The 17,790-nt window shown below is 41.9% G+C and overlaps 1 long non-coding RNA gene across 2 annotated transcripts in view; it reads left to right on the top strand.

Moving 5' to 3' along the window:
• Nucleotides 1–17,790, top strand: part of LOC138295597 (uncharacterized) — a 559,610-nt gene that overhangs the window by 301,956 nt on the left and 239,864 nt on the right. The window contains exon 6 of one of the 2 annotated variants that reach the window (XR_011203637.1): nucleotides 14,767–14,849. The exons of the other annotated variant lie outside the window; for it this stretch is intronic. This is a non-coding gene — a long non-coding RNA (uncharacterized lncRNA). The remainder of the gene's footprint in view (nucleotides 1–14,766; nucleotides 14,850–17,790) is intronic. 2 annotated transcript variants of the gene reach the window in all.

Genomic DNA, 17,790 nt, shown 5'->3' with positions numbered 1-17,790 from the left:
TGTCTTAGTAAAGACAGGAGCCATGCCCACCACCCCAATGGCCATGCCCAGGGGACAAATGTCCCCTGGGCATGGCCATTGGGGCCAGCGCCGTGCAGGGGGCCCCAAGTCAGGGCCCCCGAGCGGCGTTGGACAAAAAAAAAAGAATATACTCACCCAGACTTACTTTCGGATGGGTCCCCATCCGTAGGTGACCTCCTGGTGTGGGTAGGGATGAGTGGGGGTGTCCCTGGGGACAGGGAAGGGCACCTGTGGGTAATTTCCACAGTCTCCAACCATAGAAATCTGCCTCCAGGTCCCCTTACACCTGCCCTAACCCAGGCATTAAATAATGGCGCTAAGAAGGCTTAACGCCATTATTTAAGGCCCGCCTTCTCCCGTGCGTGATTTTTGCACGGGAGGATAAATAAGAGGCCAGGGCCTTTGAGGCATTTTTTGTCCGGGACCACCTACCTTGCATCTCATTGACGCAAGGTAGTTTTCACAGGCAAAAATTTTTGTTAACTCCCAAATTTTGGCGCTAGACATGTCTAGCGCCAAAATATAAATATGGAGTTAAGTTTGTGCTGGATTTGAGTTAAAAAAATGACGCAAGTCCGGCGCAAACAGAGTATAAATGTATCAGCTGCATCGGCTCGAGTCCTTGAAGTGAGGGGTGGGGGCAATGTTATTTGACACTGCATAGCACTGAGTCATATGTTCAGAGGCAGAACATTTAAATGTTATGAAATTCAAGGAGCGGAGCAGAGCTGCCAACTCTGGACCTAGCGACCAGATTAGAGCTTTGGATCTGTTGGCCATCCTGTGATTTTGGGGAAATCACGTAAACTCCATGTGCCAAATATCGGAATCTGATTGAGTATAATGTAATCTGGTGCTCTTGTAAAGCGCTCCAATGACCTTGGGCTGGGTTCACGCCATGTAAAGCTGCAAAGAAAACGGACACGTAGAGGGACCCTCTTCCTAAGCAGGATAAGAGCAGGCGGGCACACACGCTGCAATACAGCGCGTTTACACATGCCGGTTTGTAGGGGCTTGAAAAACCCACGGATGGGCCTGCAGATGACATTGTAAAGGTGGGAGCTAGAATATGCATAGGTATCAAGTCTGGTTTAACATTCTTTCTTTTTTCTGGGTCAGAGGCCATCTGATAGTTGCAGCTGGAGGATTATAAAACCTGTGTACTCATCCAGCCAGGGGCTTTCATGTTCTGTCCAGGGCTGCAAGACTTAAACACAGATTGGAATCTATACTCAACCACATTCATATTAATGTATTAATAAATACCAGCCAAAACACAGGCTAGCAGCACCTAAAACCCGCCAGTCTACAACCCTTACTCAAAAGGTACCGAACTCTACTCACAATGTGCTGCTATGGGGTTCTGTATAAAACTGCCTCACTGAAACAGAGGCCAGCCTATTGCCTTTGTCAGTCTATTTTCGAGGGTCCTGCAGCTCCCTGCATATTCTTCACCAAGATGCAAAACCATTTCACTTTCTTTGTACTGACAGTTCAAGTCTGTTGTCAATCAGCAGCCTTTAACAACAAAGGCGGCTGGATACTCTGCTCTCTGGCTGCATATGTGTGCATTTTCTTTGAGGAGATCAAATGACAGAGAGAAACAGTTGTAGGTGATCGAGCGAAAGTATGCATGGAACATTTTAACTCTCCCCTGCTCTCGAGGGATACAAGTGAATCTGACCCATGACCATAACAAAGAGGCTCCTCAGATGGCTAGAAGAGCAGATGCACTTTATTGTCTGTCAGAGTAAACAAAGATTGTCATTTCCATGGCTGGCTGCTCTTGTAAGCTGAGGATGGGACAACTGGAGGAATGTCACTGCTCCACCAGATGTCCTTCATTTGTTTTAGTAGCGTAGATTCATTGTTATTTGAAGATGAGTAGTACTCAAAACTCTTCACTCAGAATTATGAGGATTGTGTCCAACTCTCAACCAAATATACCTGCATGGGGGAACAAATCAGCTGTTCACGAAAATTCAAGTAAGCCAGAAATTGCATCCTAGAGGTGGTCATGGGCGCGTTCAAAACACTGACAATGTCTATTCAATGGTTGTGAAGTTGTCACACCAATTCTACATTTTAAACAAGTTTGTGTGCACTCAAAAAAACTTGTACTCTTTCACTTTGCTTGTTAAGAGAACATGGGTCTCATTTTGCAGACGTCTTGCAATTAGTCTGATTTTTATTTCTTTATTTGTTTTTTCAATTCGAAGGAAACATGGATAAAAACATTCATTATAGGAGCCAGTTTCTAGCCAACACATTTCGTCACACACAGGACTTTCTCAAGCCTATTATGTTTTGTTGTGGATATGTGAAAAGGAAATGATAGGAACGATATGTTGGCCACGAAGCATCCATAGTAACAGTAGAAATGCGGGACAATGGCCACAAATCTCGTCTCAGAAAGTAAAGAGAAGGTTATTAACATAGTGAATATGAGTGACACAAAACTGTTTAATAGTGGAATTATGCTGACACCACATTGTGCCAGCATTTAGAGGTCCGTAGTACCTTACCCTAAGTGGCAGCACCAGCACTGATTACTTACTAAGAGTACAGACATAGGGGCATATGTACTAGAAAGGGTGCAGCGCCAAAAAGGGCAGGTCCGCGTCACTTTAGAAATGCAGAGATGTGCTGTATTTCCAAAAATACAGTGCACCCCTGTATGTCCCCTAGCGCTGGTGCTAAATTTAGAAGCCAGCGCCAAGGCTGGCATCCTTGCACCATAGTGCAAGGGTGTCTGCGTTGAAGGGAATGCTTGTTTATGTGCAGGAAGGTATCCCTTCTGCACATAAACAAACTACAATGGTGATTTGGCATTTCTATGCATGCTGCAGAATGCAGCACACATAAAGGGTAACAAGTTGTCATTAATGAATGACTGTTTATGTGCAGGAAGGGACACCTTCCTGCACATAAACAATAATTCATGGCATTTTGCTCTATCTATGTGTGCTGCAGAATGCAGCACACATAGAAAAACCAAAAACATGGAAAAATAATGTATTCTCCTTGTTGCGCCCTGCTAATGCCACCCCTGGTGAGGCGTTACTTTTTGGCATTGCCTCAGATGTACGATTCCTTGTAAATCTGGTGCAGCATTAAAACCAATGGGTGTTGTGTGGGTCTGTCCACAGCAACACCCATTGCACGCTGACTGCTGCAGACAACTGTGTCAGAGGGGCCCATATTTACAAGGTGGCGTTAAGCCACATAAAGTGGCTTAGTGCCACTTAGTAAATATGGCGCAGGGCACAGTGCCACCGGAGTGTCACAAAAAATGACGCTCCTGTGGTGCTAAGGGGTTGTAAACATGCCTCAGAGAGTGAGGAAAAATATGAGTGTAAACTACTTCTGTACTGTGTTTGATACATCAATTCTAAATGGTCACCAGATCTGAGCCAAGACCTGCATTGAAAACAAGTAGGGCACTACCGCAATGGTGCATGTGCCACAGTTATTCTGTAAACAGGAACAGAAGGTTACACTGTGCACCCCAACAACTTCTCCTGAGAGAACTAGGACATCACCCACTTCTACTCAACCAAAAACAAATGATGGACTGAAAACGTTCATGGGTGCACCCCGAGAAAAGCAGCTAAGATTGCATCCCTACAAACCCCATGGAAGGTAGAGCAGCTCTACACAGAGGCAAGTGACTGCCACACACACGACCCATGGGAAGAACAGTATCCCGGAAGGACATTGCCACAGACTGGTAGGAAATAGAAGCTTAAAAACGCTAAACATCTGCTGTCTACCCTGAGATTTTTTTGGGTTCAAACCCCGTAGATTAGATGAATGCTAGTAGGAAATTATAACCTTTTCAGTGAAGAGGAAGACAGGGAGGTGTCTCTTGCCCCTGCCTCATGTTTCTGTCATAGGAAAAAGTAGTTTTCAGAGTCACACAGACCTTCCTTGAGAGTATTTTATATGTGCAGGTGATATTGCAGATCAATCCAACCCCCAAAATGAGTACACAAGCAAATAGTATTATTTTTATAATGTATTAGAATGCTATTGTACAAAATATGTTTCAGCATCTCTTTCCAGCAACTGAACAAACTGTAGACCCTACCGAAAGTGTGTTTTTTAATAGCCTTTTCTTTCATTAAGAGTTATGGAGCTAGGTAGGTCACCTTCGTTTGCATTTGCCACACATGATAAAACAATTCCTGTGTTAATTCTTAGGATACATTCAGAAGCTGCTGAGTTGTGTCTTTTAGTTCCTCTGGCATAGAAACTATACAAGGTCAAATTTACAAGCACATCCTTTAACCACTGTGCAGATGAGAATGAAAAAAACTTTCTCTAGTTTTCACTAATACTAGCGGCAAAAAATGTACAAAGATAATGTATGACATCATCAGAAATAAAGCTGCACAGCCGCCAGAAGAGAGAGATATTCAGTGAAAGACACCTTCAGATAGGGTTGGGTATCATCAGCTTATTGATGGCATGAGGCCTAACACTATATTTCATCAACGCAAACCCTTTCAAAGCACAAACTAGACCCCATTAATATGGGCCAAGTCCCGTGACACATATACCATCATTCAACATATAGAAAAATTGTGCACATCTGCGACAAAACGAACAAGATAACACAGATACAGGCACAAAGTGAAGTGATTTGCTACAGAAACCTAGATAGGAACTACACTGTAGAGGAAGAGCTGACGATTCACACATACAGTCAACTAATGACAAACTACAGTCAATGATTGCAAACTAGAGCCAGCAAGAGACACAGTGAGACCTGGAAAGCATAGCCAGTCAGAATATGTCAACATTGTGACTTTGGATAGCTATACTGCTGAAGATATGAGTAAACATGGAACTTTTACTATGTGGCCTTCTACTGCAAGAAGACTGACTTGAGGCTTGATGGTGGGTAGAAGATCCCCATTCCACTGGGGGAACTCTCAGAGCTAAGGGAAAAGGCTCCATAATACTTATCAGCTTGCACATCCATCAAAGATGTCCTCATGTAGACAGTTTAAACACCTATTAATCTGTAAAATACTGACAAAGTGCAGAACTATGCTGGATAAGGGACAGACTTACCAAGTATATTACAGTTTTACTAGGTATGTTATAATATCTGTCTTTGCACATTAGATCTTGAAATTCGTATAAATAAGTGTTATTTTTTATATGTTTACAATCACTTACGTGCTATAGTTGACTTACACTTTGTGCTACTATTATATTGACATTATAATCTTTGTGCACTATGTTTCGTGTACAGTATCTTATGTGGAGCACTCTGATGCTCTAGGACCTTGTACGCTCTATAAAAAAAACCTCTATACTATATTTTAGTGTAGATGGGTATCAGTGAATAACGGGGATGCTATTAGCAGTGGGGTTCTAGGTGACATCAAATAGACATTGAAAGTGATGCTCAAATTGTCTATGATATTACTCAGAACCCCAGTGGTATATGTGTGTTATTTATGGCCCACTCAAGTCATCTGTCACTGCTTAAAAGTACTTTGTAGGGACAGAGGAGTAAAGGGAGAGTCGTGGATCCCATGGCTTCACCTTCCTGTGATAAAGAGAAAAACAAATAACCTCCCATCACCCACCCGCTTTCTTCCCCTTTCCCTACTGATATGTTCTCTGCTGTACCCGCACAACCCTGATACGTTCTGGAAGAGCCCTGCCACAACAGCTTGTAATTCCTTTATGACATAGGAACAGTGGGTAGCAGCTTTTGTTATCCACTGTTGCTTTGTCATAGCAGTGAATTACCAAATTTAGAATATGGTTTTCATGCTAGTGGAGCTCGGTGAGAGTCATGCATAAGTAAGGAATTATAGATTCTTATGTGATATCAAACAGACAAGAGTAAAGTTTGAGCTGTCTATGATGTCACTCAGAACCCAAGTTGAAAAACATCTGCCTAATTCACTTTTTACCAATCTATAGTTTAATGTTGTTTCTGGCCCCTTAAATCTTCCCTTACTTTCAACTACTATGCCGTGGCAGCAGGGTAATGGGGGAGCCAAACATAACATGACCTCTTCTCCCTGTACCAAATGTAAAATAAATAATTGGATTCCTGCCACCCACCCATCACTCTATATGCTATCACATCTCAACCCCTCCTGAAGCTGTGCTCTAAGCCAGCACTGCACAGAAACGCTCTCAGAGAGTCCACCCAGCACAGGCTGGAATTCCTTTACCATGTAATAACAGTGGTTAACAAGTTCTGTTACCCACCGCTGCTGCGTCATAGCAGCGAATGACTGGACTTATAATCCAGTCATTCACACTAATGACTCTCCAGTGAGAGCCATGCATAATAAATAAATATTCACTTGTGAACTGATAAACCAGTCAGATGCCTTATACTGGCTGTTGCCTTAATTTCCCAAGCCACAAATCACAACACTGTACTACAGACTATAACATTGCCATTCCAGCTTAGCATACTGGAGTAGAGCTCATGCTTGAACACACTATTGCTTCAGTGGCTGATTGATTTCTCTTCAATTGACTTAGACTAATGCCCATTTCCTGTACCACTACCTAAAACATTCTCAGTTACCGCATGGTGGTTGGTATACTATGCATTAAATAACTCTCAAAATAATTGAAATGAGGCAAGACAAGAAAGCATTGTTGCATATTATATTTAGATAATCTTGTAAACATATATATTCAAAGGAATTGGGATACAATGATTTCTTCTGTGAAGAAGTCTGACTAGAGTCAATAAAAGTTGGGCTGCAACATGAAGGGTAGTTTTAAGATGGTTGAGATATATTTTGGGCATTCCACGGAGATTGAAATTAGTGGTTGTAAACTTTAAAGCAACCACATATTGTACCACTTGCTTAAGGTCATAAACTGAAATAAAAGGTGTAATGTGTTGTATGAGTTTCAGATGGCTGTTACCCTTTGAGTATTTACTGATGTTCTAAATTACATTATCTTATCTGATGATCTAAAGACAAAGATAAAGTGCCAAGCGGGATCTGGCAGTGTTGTCCTCAAGAATTATGAGGAAATATGCCCCTTACTAGATTAAACTTGTCAACAAAACATATAGCAGTCAATAAAACAAGCTTTCTTGAGACAGATGAAAGATAGAAACCATGAAGGTTTATTGAAAATTTAAGATCATTACAGAATTAAAACAATATAGTGAATCAGTCAAAGTTAAATCATTGCATGTACAGGAAATCAGTAGTAGAACCAAATATGTTCTGGCATTAAGCTAATAGATACAGCATGATATCTGAAAAATATGCATCTGCTCTCAAAGATTCAGGGAAAGCAACACTCAGAAAGTCAGATCATTTGTACTCTGGCTCACCTCCAAAGTGAGCCTTCTTTTGAGCAAAATGCACAGCAAAATCATACAGTCAACATGAGGTGAGCAAATTGAAACACCAGCTCAACAAATCACAACATAGAATAAAATGCAACAATGCCTAATACTATCCTCTAAACAAATAATAATTAGTCCCTATTTGCCCTAATGTATGTGATACTACAACTCTTCTAGCAAGTAAAGCAATGACAGATTTATGAAATGAATGGGCTCATGGTTAAAACAAAAGAAACATAGGTGCTAATTCACTAAGGTAAACTTACAATTTTGTGTATGGTTACGATTCTTTGATATTGACAAAGCTATATTATGAGTAGTATCTTTACAACTGCGGAGGTTTCACATATAAAAAGATAAGAAAGTCCTATCTTTTGATGTGATACTACTCACAAAATACCTTTGTGAATAGCAAACATTTGTAAACATATGCACAATTGCAAGTTTACCTTTGGGAATCAAGTCCCAAATAAATATACTACATGCACTATAATGTGAAGTCACATATATCACATCCAATCTTTGTTGGACCTAGATATGCCAGGGTAATGTATGAATTTGTCAAACAGTGTTGAAAACTCCATGTTTCTGACACTGGATAGTAGTGTATGCATTATAACTGTTTGGCAGCATGCCATGTGATGCCCTCATACTGCATCCTTAATAACTGACCTTAGTATGTTTTCTCACAGACTTATACAGCTTTCTCTACAGAAAAGGCAAAGAAGAAATCATAGGACATGTAATGAATGTGCACATAGTTACATCAAGATACCCACACAATGCAGGAAAGGCACAACATTCACAAGTATAGATTCAACAGCAACAAAATAGTTGAAGCTGACAATCGTCATAACATAGATATGATTCCAAGGGAATTACCCTAATTCCCCTGAACACCATGCCATTATCCACTGATAACTCCTCCTTCACACTCCAAAACAGCTTCACTTCTTCATCCAACAACCTTTTCTCGCCCCAAACTTTCTCCATCTTCATCATCAGTTTCCGTAACACCTTATCTTCACACACTTCACTCTTCCCCTCCTCCTTTCAACAGTTTCCTCACTTATAATACAAACCTTTCCTCACCAATCACATCCTCCTCATTTTCCACATCATCTACATTAACCGTCCTTGACAAGCAATCTGCCACAACATTGCTTTTCCCTGGCACATGTACAACCTGAAAATCATATTCTTGTAACGCCACCACCCATTTCGCAATCCTGCTTGAAACATTATCAACACTTTTTTCATAAATATTTCCTTCAATAGCTTATGATCAGTTCTTACCATACACTCTTTGCCCCGTATGAAGTTCTTCAACGTCCTCACTGCCCACAAAATCGCAAGTGATTCTTTTTCAATAGCAAAATATCAAATTTCCGCTGGTCTAATGGCACCCCCAATATGAATGTCAATGTCCTTTCAACCCCATCATGACACTTTATGAATGTCACACCTAAATCCTTCATGCTAGCATCTGGGAATAATATATTTTCTGAATCCGGACAATAACTCTTCTACTCTTGCACACTTTGAACAAACCCATCTGTACACTTCTTGTTCAATTTGAGCTACACATTTTTCATTAACAGACTTTGCAATGTAAATGTTTTCTCCAAAAACCTCTTTACGAACTTGCTATAAAGCTCTACTAACCCCAGAATAGAAGTTAACTCTTCTTGTTTTGAGATACAGGTCTCAATTTAATGTTTTTCACAAATTCCAATTCCAATTTAGGCCTTAGCACATCCCTCGTCAAAGTATGCCCAAAAAAATAAAATTGATTTCTTTGGAACTTACACTTGTCAACCTTAAGGGTTAATCCTTTGTCCTGTAGTCTTCTTAACACAGTACAAGCTCTTTCATCATGCTCTTCATAAATGTCACCAAAAATTAAGAAGTCATCCTTTTATCCCTAAGAACGCACCTAAAATGCTGTCCATGGCCCTCTTCAAAACAGAGGCCACAGAAACTAGAGTGAATAGCATCCTCCTAAACCTGTACATCCCATTGAATGTAACAAAGGCTGTTAAATACATAGACACCTCATGTAATCTTATCTGGTGATATGCAAAGGCTAGATCCAAAGTGGAAAACCACTTTGCATTCCCCAGCATACACACCAAATCATAAATCCCAGGTATTGGAAACCTATCAGCTATCGCTGCCTTGTTCAAACCTCTGAGGTCCACACACAACCTGATATCTCCCCTCTGTTTGTTCACTATAACCACCAGAGACAACTATCCCATTCCTTCCACCTTTGCAATCACACCCACAACCTCTAGTTTCTCCAACTCTTTAAGAACCACTTCTCTGACCTCAAAATGAACCTTACTCACTTTGCTCATTACAGGACTAGACTCTTCTTTGACTTTAATTTTGTGCATATACCCCTTCAAACAACCTAGGGAGTCTCAGAATACTTCAGGGAGCTCATCACAAAACACATTATGGGACTCACCCAACTTATCACTCCTCGAGCCCCCCTGATCTGTTACTACTTTTACTTCATAATCATCTCTTAGTCTGACTGGTGGGTCAGAAATGGGATCCAAAATGGTTTGTAAGTCACGCTGATGGAACCAGCTTATCACTGCATCCCTTTTGACTGCCACATACATTTTCCCCAGCTAACCTTCCCAGATATTCTAACATGTCTTCAAAATATCCCACCAATTTTTGGGGTTCACCCCCATAACCCGTACACCTGAACCTTGTTTTTAATGTTAGTCTGAAAAACATTCCTAGAAATGATTGTCCACTTTGCACCCGATTCAAACAGCATTTTAACTTTCTGCCCCTCTACCATGACAAAATCCTGAGGATCGTCCCCTTGCTTACCAGTCACTTGCAATATTATTTCTTCACACTCATCATTGACTTTCCCTTCATTACTCTTACTCCTACAACTATTGCTCAAGCCAAATTTATCATTTGTGTAATTGAAGGGTCTTCATGAGACCATAGGTATTCCCTAACCTCATCATTAATACATCCTAGCATAAAATGATCCTGCATGCATTCATCCACAGCATGTCCACATTTACAAAATGAAGTTAACTTTGTCAGCATCTTAAGATATTCTTCTACAGTCTCCCCTCTAGCTGGCACCCATTTCCCAAAATGAAATCTTTCTAGAATGAATGATATCTTAGGCAAAATATGACTATCCAATTTTTTCACACAAGCTTGAAACTCATTTAAACCATCACGTTTCTCACTTGTCAATTCTGGGAGATGGTCAAATACTTCTTGGCCCTTCGGACCTAAATATTGCAACAACAATTAAGTGGTTCTGTCTGCATTCAAGCTAGTTCCACATACCCTAATATACTGTACCTTGAAAAAATATTTGTCCGTTTCTCCCACTTAATTAATGGTTCACCTGTAGAAGACAAAAAAATAGTGGGGAGAAACATTTTGCATTTCAATAGACTGGCAGTGACAGATGGAAGCACGGTTAGCCCTGTGTTAAGACTAAACTCAGCTTGTGACAAGCAATTGTTACCAAGTCTACACTAAATATGCTCAAAATTCTCAAATCATAACTGCAAAGTTATGGTCCTAGGCAGCAACTGTTAAGTTCAAAAGTACCTAATACAGCTTTTGATGTCACCGGTGTGTGAGTCACCATAGTCAAATTCAACCTGTAAGAGCAATAAACCCTCTTGCAATAGATGTTTCAGGTGTGCGAATCACCACTATAGAATTAGACTAACCAGCGATTTCTCTTGTGTTACTGTGCTGAAGAGGTGTGTGAATCACCGTTGTGCCACAGCTCTGATTTACTGGTGCATATTGAAACAAACTGCACTGAAGCAGTGTGCGAGTCACCGATGTGCAACAGGCTTAACCTCGCTTGAGTGCGTAAACTGGTGTGCGTACTTGTGAAACAGCTCTATGCAGATCGAACATGCTCACAGAGAGGCCGTGGAGAGCAGCAAAGCAAAATCACCCCACTCAAAATGGCAGCTGCACGTATCATTACATAGTGCATGTAACGTGATGGAAGCACATGCCCCTCCAACCAACTACAGGTGCCAAACTCCATCATGTGTAGAAGGGACTTTTGCAACTCGACAAAAGTTCACATGTCCTCAGCTCGGAGTCATGATCACTGTCTCCCCCACAACTCTCTCTCAACGATGCCTTGTGGACGTGCTTGCTCACACTCCAGTCAATGGCAACCAATTTCGAAAGAAACCCCAAATCTGCAAAATCAGCAGCCACGTACCAAACATGGATCCAGTGATAAGTCCTTTCTTTAGAGCCACTCTACTCAATATCCTTACGCTCTGTTTCTTGAAAATAACATCTCAAATAATGTGAGACTCCAATAATACTTGGTAGATTGAAAAAATCCAACTGTGTTAGAGCCAAAAAAGAGTAATACATAGTATTTTCCTTGTCACCATATTATGGTAATCCAATAAAGAGAAGGAAAAAGAGTTCTAGGTAGGTATATGTTTGCTACATATAAAAGGCTCCATGCACAGCAGCAGCTCCACCAGTGTCCCAGCTCCAACTGACTAATATTCCATGAACCATACATAAACACTGGTAGAATCTACACAGTAGTACATTCCACAGTTCTACCCAAGATACCACAAGGTACTCTCACACTAGATTGGGCAGGGCTCTGAGACCCAGGTGATGCGGCCACCTGCCTCTCCTTTCTGAGTGAAGAGTAGTGAAGCGTTGTTCACTTTTTGCGTTGGTTGTATATAGGTTCTTATTTTATTTAGAAATTAAAGAGTTATATCAATGAGTCACACATTACTTTAGAACATAAAGGTCCCCGACAGGTGATTTACATTAAATAAAACAGAAATATCACAGATGTTTTTTAAAACCTGTGTCCTGTAGCTCAATGTCAGGTTTATTTTGTGTTCAAATTATGGGGCTTCTCCCTCCAGAATGTTTCAGACTTTTCTAAAATTCAGAGTACCCTTGCGAACAATGGATGCTTTAGGAATACTCCGCCATACCTCCAGAATTTACTATGTCTTACTTGATAAACAATTGGGAGATGCAAATAGTAATAGTTCTCATTTGTCAGCACATTTATCTGACCACTCATCCATAATGTTAGCGCTCAATGTCCGCCAAAAGAATGATCTGAAAAGGTGGACATTAGACCGTAGAATGCTTCCAGACATAAAGGTAGTGGTGACCTGAAGAGCGGATGCTGCAGAGGTCTTTAAATTCAATGAAGTTTCAGCACCCCTAAACCTGGAATCAGATGCCTTTAAATGTTACATTAGGGGAATATTAAATAGTCTTGCATAGCACAGACATAGACTATACAAGAAACAAGGAGAAGTGTGGGCAGTTGGCATGGTAAAGTTAGGAGAACAGTTGACAGGTCAGAACAAAGCAAAAAAATAGGTGATGGTTGCTGAACTTCAGGAAGCAAAAAATAAACTTGCAAGATTAATCGATGGGGGATTGTGGCTGGATGCCATGCAAGATGGCCGCTGCTCTCTAGAGCTCTGTGCAGTTTCGGCACTTTATTGAGTGACAGGATGTTTACCCTTCTCATTGACAATCCTCCTTTGTTTATCTAAACACTGGAGCTTTGCCGCTAAAGCAACATGTCTGTATTTTATAAATAAAAAGGGTTTTGAAGCCATTTTAAAGCTTTGATGTGAAGCTCGCTTTTGAAACCACAACACACCAGAGGTAATTTCTTATCTGAGCCATATGAAGTCCTCTTCGAACATTTCTACCAACCCTACAAACCACAGTGGCATTCCATTAAATAATTTTTTACTCTTACTGCTTGTCTGAGAGTCATTCTGCTTAACTAATTTCCTCTGCAGTTAAAGTACAAATCAATTTCAGACTGCTTGCTTAACTCTATAGCGCTCTTCTCACAGATACATATCTGAGGTCCTCTGCATTTCGTATTTGCCTGCAGCTCGGTGTGTCACAGAGTTTTTCACATTGCTTTTCCATAACATGGCAAGTGTTTCAGAGGATGTCTTTAAAAATGTAAGTGCGATTGAGGTAAAATAATTTTTCACAGGGAGACAAGCAGGTTCTTTTTCATCTGACAGACCGTCAACATTCGGCAATTTTCAAAACTGTGAACTTTTGACCTAGCACATCTTTCTTTATATTTAAGGCAATATCTAATTTGTGGTAGCCCCATTGTCTCGGATTACTGCTTACCTTGCTATATGGGGAAACCTCACAAAGAGCAAGATATCTATAAATCGTCTTCCAAGGCTGCTACTCTTCATGTACAGCGCATTCAATTTACTAGATCAAATATATCTGTCAATATGGAAGCTGCAACAGATATTGTGAAGGAATGCACACCCGCCACAGAACACATTGGTACCATACCAAAAAAATCTATAAACAATTCTTCTGTTAAAAGAACAAAAAAGAACATTGATTTCCCTGCCAAATCACCCACTCATTTGATTTTGGACGATGTCATGGAGGAATTAAGGGCCCTAAGACCATTTGTGATCAACACAAATGCCTCACTTCAATGTACTGAGGAGAAATGGTCACTACATGAGTAGCGTATCTTAACACTGGAGCAGGGAGTGATCGATCTTGAAAATACTTCCCATATTACTAAAGACATAGCTCAACTTCAACTCCTCACATAAAACTTAAGGAACATGAACTGAAGGAATAATCATTGTATTTTTGGTATTCCAGAGGGTTCAGAAGGGTTCAATATAATTGAATTCTACAGTCTGCGATACTGTTGATCCTACTTCGCAGGTCCTTTACTCCTTTGTCTATTCAATGGCCTCATTGTCTAGGTTCTTGACTTCCACCCAGCACCAATGCACGACCTAGAAGACTCATCATTCTTTTTCTGCAATATACTGAATTAGTACATCTACTCTCTATTGCCAAAAAGGCGGGATCTCTTCAGTGGTCAGGCCATAAGGTGTTTTTCACACAAGATGTTTCTCCAGCCACAGCAGCCTACTGAAAACAATTTCTAGACCTCCGCCCTCAACTGAGATCCTTGAATATACATTAAGGTCTACTACTTTCATGTCTCTTTAAAATAACTTTCAAGGACAAATCTTACTCCTTTGACTAAGTGGAACTACAATCTTTATAAACCAACATAAAACGTAAGCCATGGATAAAGCAACATCCTCTATTATATGTAAACATCATCTCCTCAATGCTCCGATGTCAACTTTCTATGCTTTTAGTTTTGTCTATCACATTAGTTTTGTCTATCACATTGAACATAGGTTCAAAGTTATTCTTTAAATTGTATTTATATATTAACTATTGTTTATCTAGTTCATATATGCTGCTATACTTAATGTTAAGTTTAATTCAATGTCAATTATTGATCATTTCTCTTAATGTTCCACTTATCTGTTTCCAATTAGGACCCTACTGTGGACAACCCATATCATTTCCCCTTCATGTTTTGCTCACTGTTTCCCATATGTCATTCTTCATCTGTTCAGTGGTAAGTGGGGTCCTCATCTTTTAGCCTTTCTGTCTCCAGAACGCTTGTACAATTGGTGTTCATTAGTATTGTTGCATATTTGTTCCTATTTGTTATTGTGACCTTGTTCCTATACATCTCTTCTCTTGTCTCATTACCTTTGTGCTGAAGGTGCTCTGCCGGTCTTTCTTTGTAACTCCGCTGCCCTTATTCCTTATGGGTATTCTTTTCTCTTCTTTCTCTCCTTCAGCCTACATGGACCTTTTCCCTATCATGCCATATTTATACATACCCTGTTTTCAGAGGTTTCATGCCCCCAACTTTCTTCTTACATTTTCCTTTATCTCTTGTTTTATTTTGTCTTCACTTGTTTCAAGATTTTTCTCAGGCCTTGTATTTTCACTTATACAGAAACTGTATACGTTTTATCTAGTTAATGCAACTTAGAACAGTGACATAGCGTGTTGAGGGGGTTAAAAACCTCATTAAACGACAGCTTGTTAGTTTTCACTTAGCTTGTTTGAAATGTCATATAGCTTTGCTACAAGAAACATATCTTAATGAAATGGAATTCTCATCCCCCCCTCACACCAACAAGAATGGCATTATTATCCTTTGCCATGAATCTTTTCACCTTACCATTCACTACCAACGGCATGATACAGAAGGTCATTCGATACTAGTTAATCTCACGATCGACAACACTGGTCTTAATATACTCAATCTATATCAAATCAAATCAAATCATTAACATTTATAAAGCGCGCTACTCACCCGTGCGGGTCTCAAGGCGCTAGGGGGGAAAGGGGGGGTTATCGCTGCTCGAACAGCCAAGTCTTTAGGAGTCTCCGGAAAGCGGAGTGGTCCTGGGTGGTCCTGAGGCTGGTGGGAAGGGAGTTCCAGGTCTTGGCCGCCAGGAAGGAGAAAGATCTCCCACCCGCCGTGGAGCGGCGGGTGCGAGGGACGGCAGCAAGTGCGAGGCCAGCGGAGCGGAGGGGGCGGGTGGGGACGTAGAAGCTGAGGCGTCTGTTGAGGTATTCCGGTCCCTTGTTGTGGAGGGCTTTGTGTGCGTGGGTGAGAAGACGGAAGGTGATCCTTTTGCTGACTGGGAGCCAATGCAGGTGTCTCAGGTGTGCGGAGATGTGGCTGTTGCGGGGTACGTCGAGGATGAGGCGGGCCGAGGCGTTTTGGATGCGTTGCAGGCGGTTTTGGAGTTTGGCGGTGGTCCCGGCGTAGAGGGTGTTGCCGTAGTCCAGGCGACTCGTGACAAGGGCGTGGGTCACGGTTTTTCTGGTGTCGGCGGGGATCCAGCGGAAGATCTTGCGGAGCATGCGGAGAGTGAGGAAGCAGGCGGAGGACACGGCGTTGACTTGCTTGGTCATGGTGAGAAGAGGGTCCAAGATGAAGCCGAGGTTGCGGGCGTGGTCTGCGGGGGTCGGTGCGGTGCCGAGGGCCGTGGGCCACCAGGAGTCGTCCCAGGCGGACGGGGTGTTGCCGAGGATGAGGACTTCCGTTTTTTCAGAGTTCAGCTTTAGGCGGCTGAGCCTCATCCAATCTGCGACGTCCTTCATACCCTCTTGTAGGTTGGTCTTGGCGCTGGCGGGGTCCTTGGTGAGGGAGAGTATAAGTTGGGTGTCGTCGGCGTAGGAGGTGATGATGATGTCGTGCTTGCGTACGATGTCGGCGAGGGGGCTCATGTAGACATTGAAGAGTGTCGGGCTGAGCGATGAGCCTTGAGGTACGCCGCAGATGATCTTGGTGGGTTCTGAGCGAAACGGAGGGAGGTAAACTCTTTGGGAGCGGTTAGCGAGGAAGGAGGCGATCCAGTCCAGGGCCTGGCCTTGGATCCCGGTGGAGCGTAGGCGGGTGATTAGGGTGCGGTGACAGACGGTGTCAAAGGCAGCCGAGAGGTCGAGGAGAATGAGGGCGACTGTTTCACCGTTGTCCATCAGGGTTCTGATGTCGTCTGTGACTGAGATGAGGGCGGTTTCCGTGCTGTGGTTGGTTCGGAATCCGGTTTGTGAAGGGTCGAGCAGGTTGTTGTCTTCCAGGAAGGTGGTCAGCTGTTTGTTGACGGTCTTTTCTATTACCTTGGCTGGGAAAGGTAGAAGAGAGATGGGGCGGAAGTTTTTCAGGTCGCTTGGGTCAGCCGTAGGTTTCTTTAGTAGGGCGTTGACTTCAGCGTGCTTCCAGCATTCGGGGAAGGTAGCAGAAGAAAAAGAAGAGTTGATGACGGTCTGGAGGTGCGGGGCGATGATGTCGTCGGCTTTGTTAAAGATGAAGTGCGGGCAGGGGTCCGAAGGGGCGCCGGAGTGGATAGAGTTCATGATGGATTTGGTTTCTTCCGTGTTGATGTGGGTCCAGTTGTTGAGGGTGATGTCCGGGGAAGCGGGTTCAGTGGTGTATGGTTGGGTCTGGTGTCCGAAGCTGTCGTGGAGGTCGCTGATCCAACTCATCCAGATCCCAACTTTTAGAAACAAGTATCACATGTTATTACTGAACGCATATCAGACAATCTATTATTGGGAAGAGACTTTATTCAAGTTTTTGATCCCTTTCTTGACAGACGCTCCAATTCACGCTTTGTTCCCCCTGCCTCACATAGGGCTTTCAGAAGTCTCATTTCTCATCACTCACTTTCTGAATCATTGTGGTTATATAATCCTGAGCAATTAGATTACTCATTTCACTGCCCCACTCACCATTCTAAAACCAGATGGGACTATATTTTCTTTAGTGAAAGCCTAATGCAGCATATAGTTAACTCAGAGATTCGTTCTATACTAATCTCAGATCATGCCCTAGTGTTGACTGATCTTGACATATTTTCCAGCAGGCCTAACAAATCCTTCGGGAGATTTAATAACTTGTTACTTTCAGATGTCTATTTTCTTTAATCTTATACTAACTTCATCAGGAAATATTTTCAGTAATAATGACCAAACATCATTCCAGGTTTGTC

Source organism: Pleurodeles waltl, chromosome 5 (genome assembly GCF_031143425.1).
Source record: "Pleurodeles waltl isolate 20211129_DDA chromosome 5, aPleWal1.hap1.20221129, whole genome shotgun sequence".
In the NCBI taxonomy this organism is placed as follows: domain Eukaryota; kingdom Metazoa; phylum Chordata; class Amphibia; order Caudata; family Salamandridae; genus Pleurodeles; species Pleurodeles waltl.
Note: the sequence above shows the minus strand (reverse complement) of the source record. Positions and strands in the feature narration are given on the sequence as shown.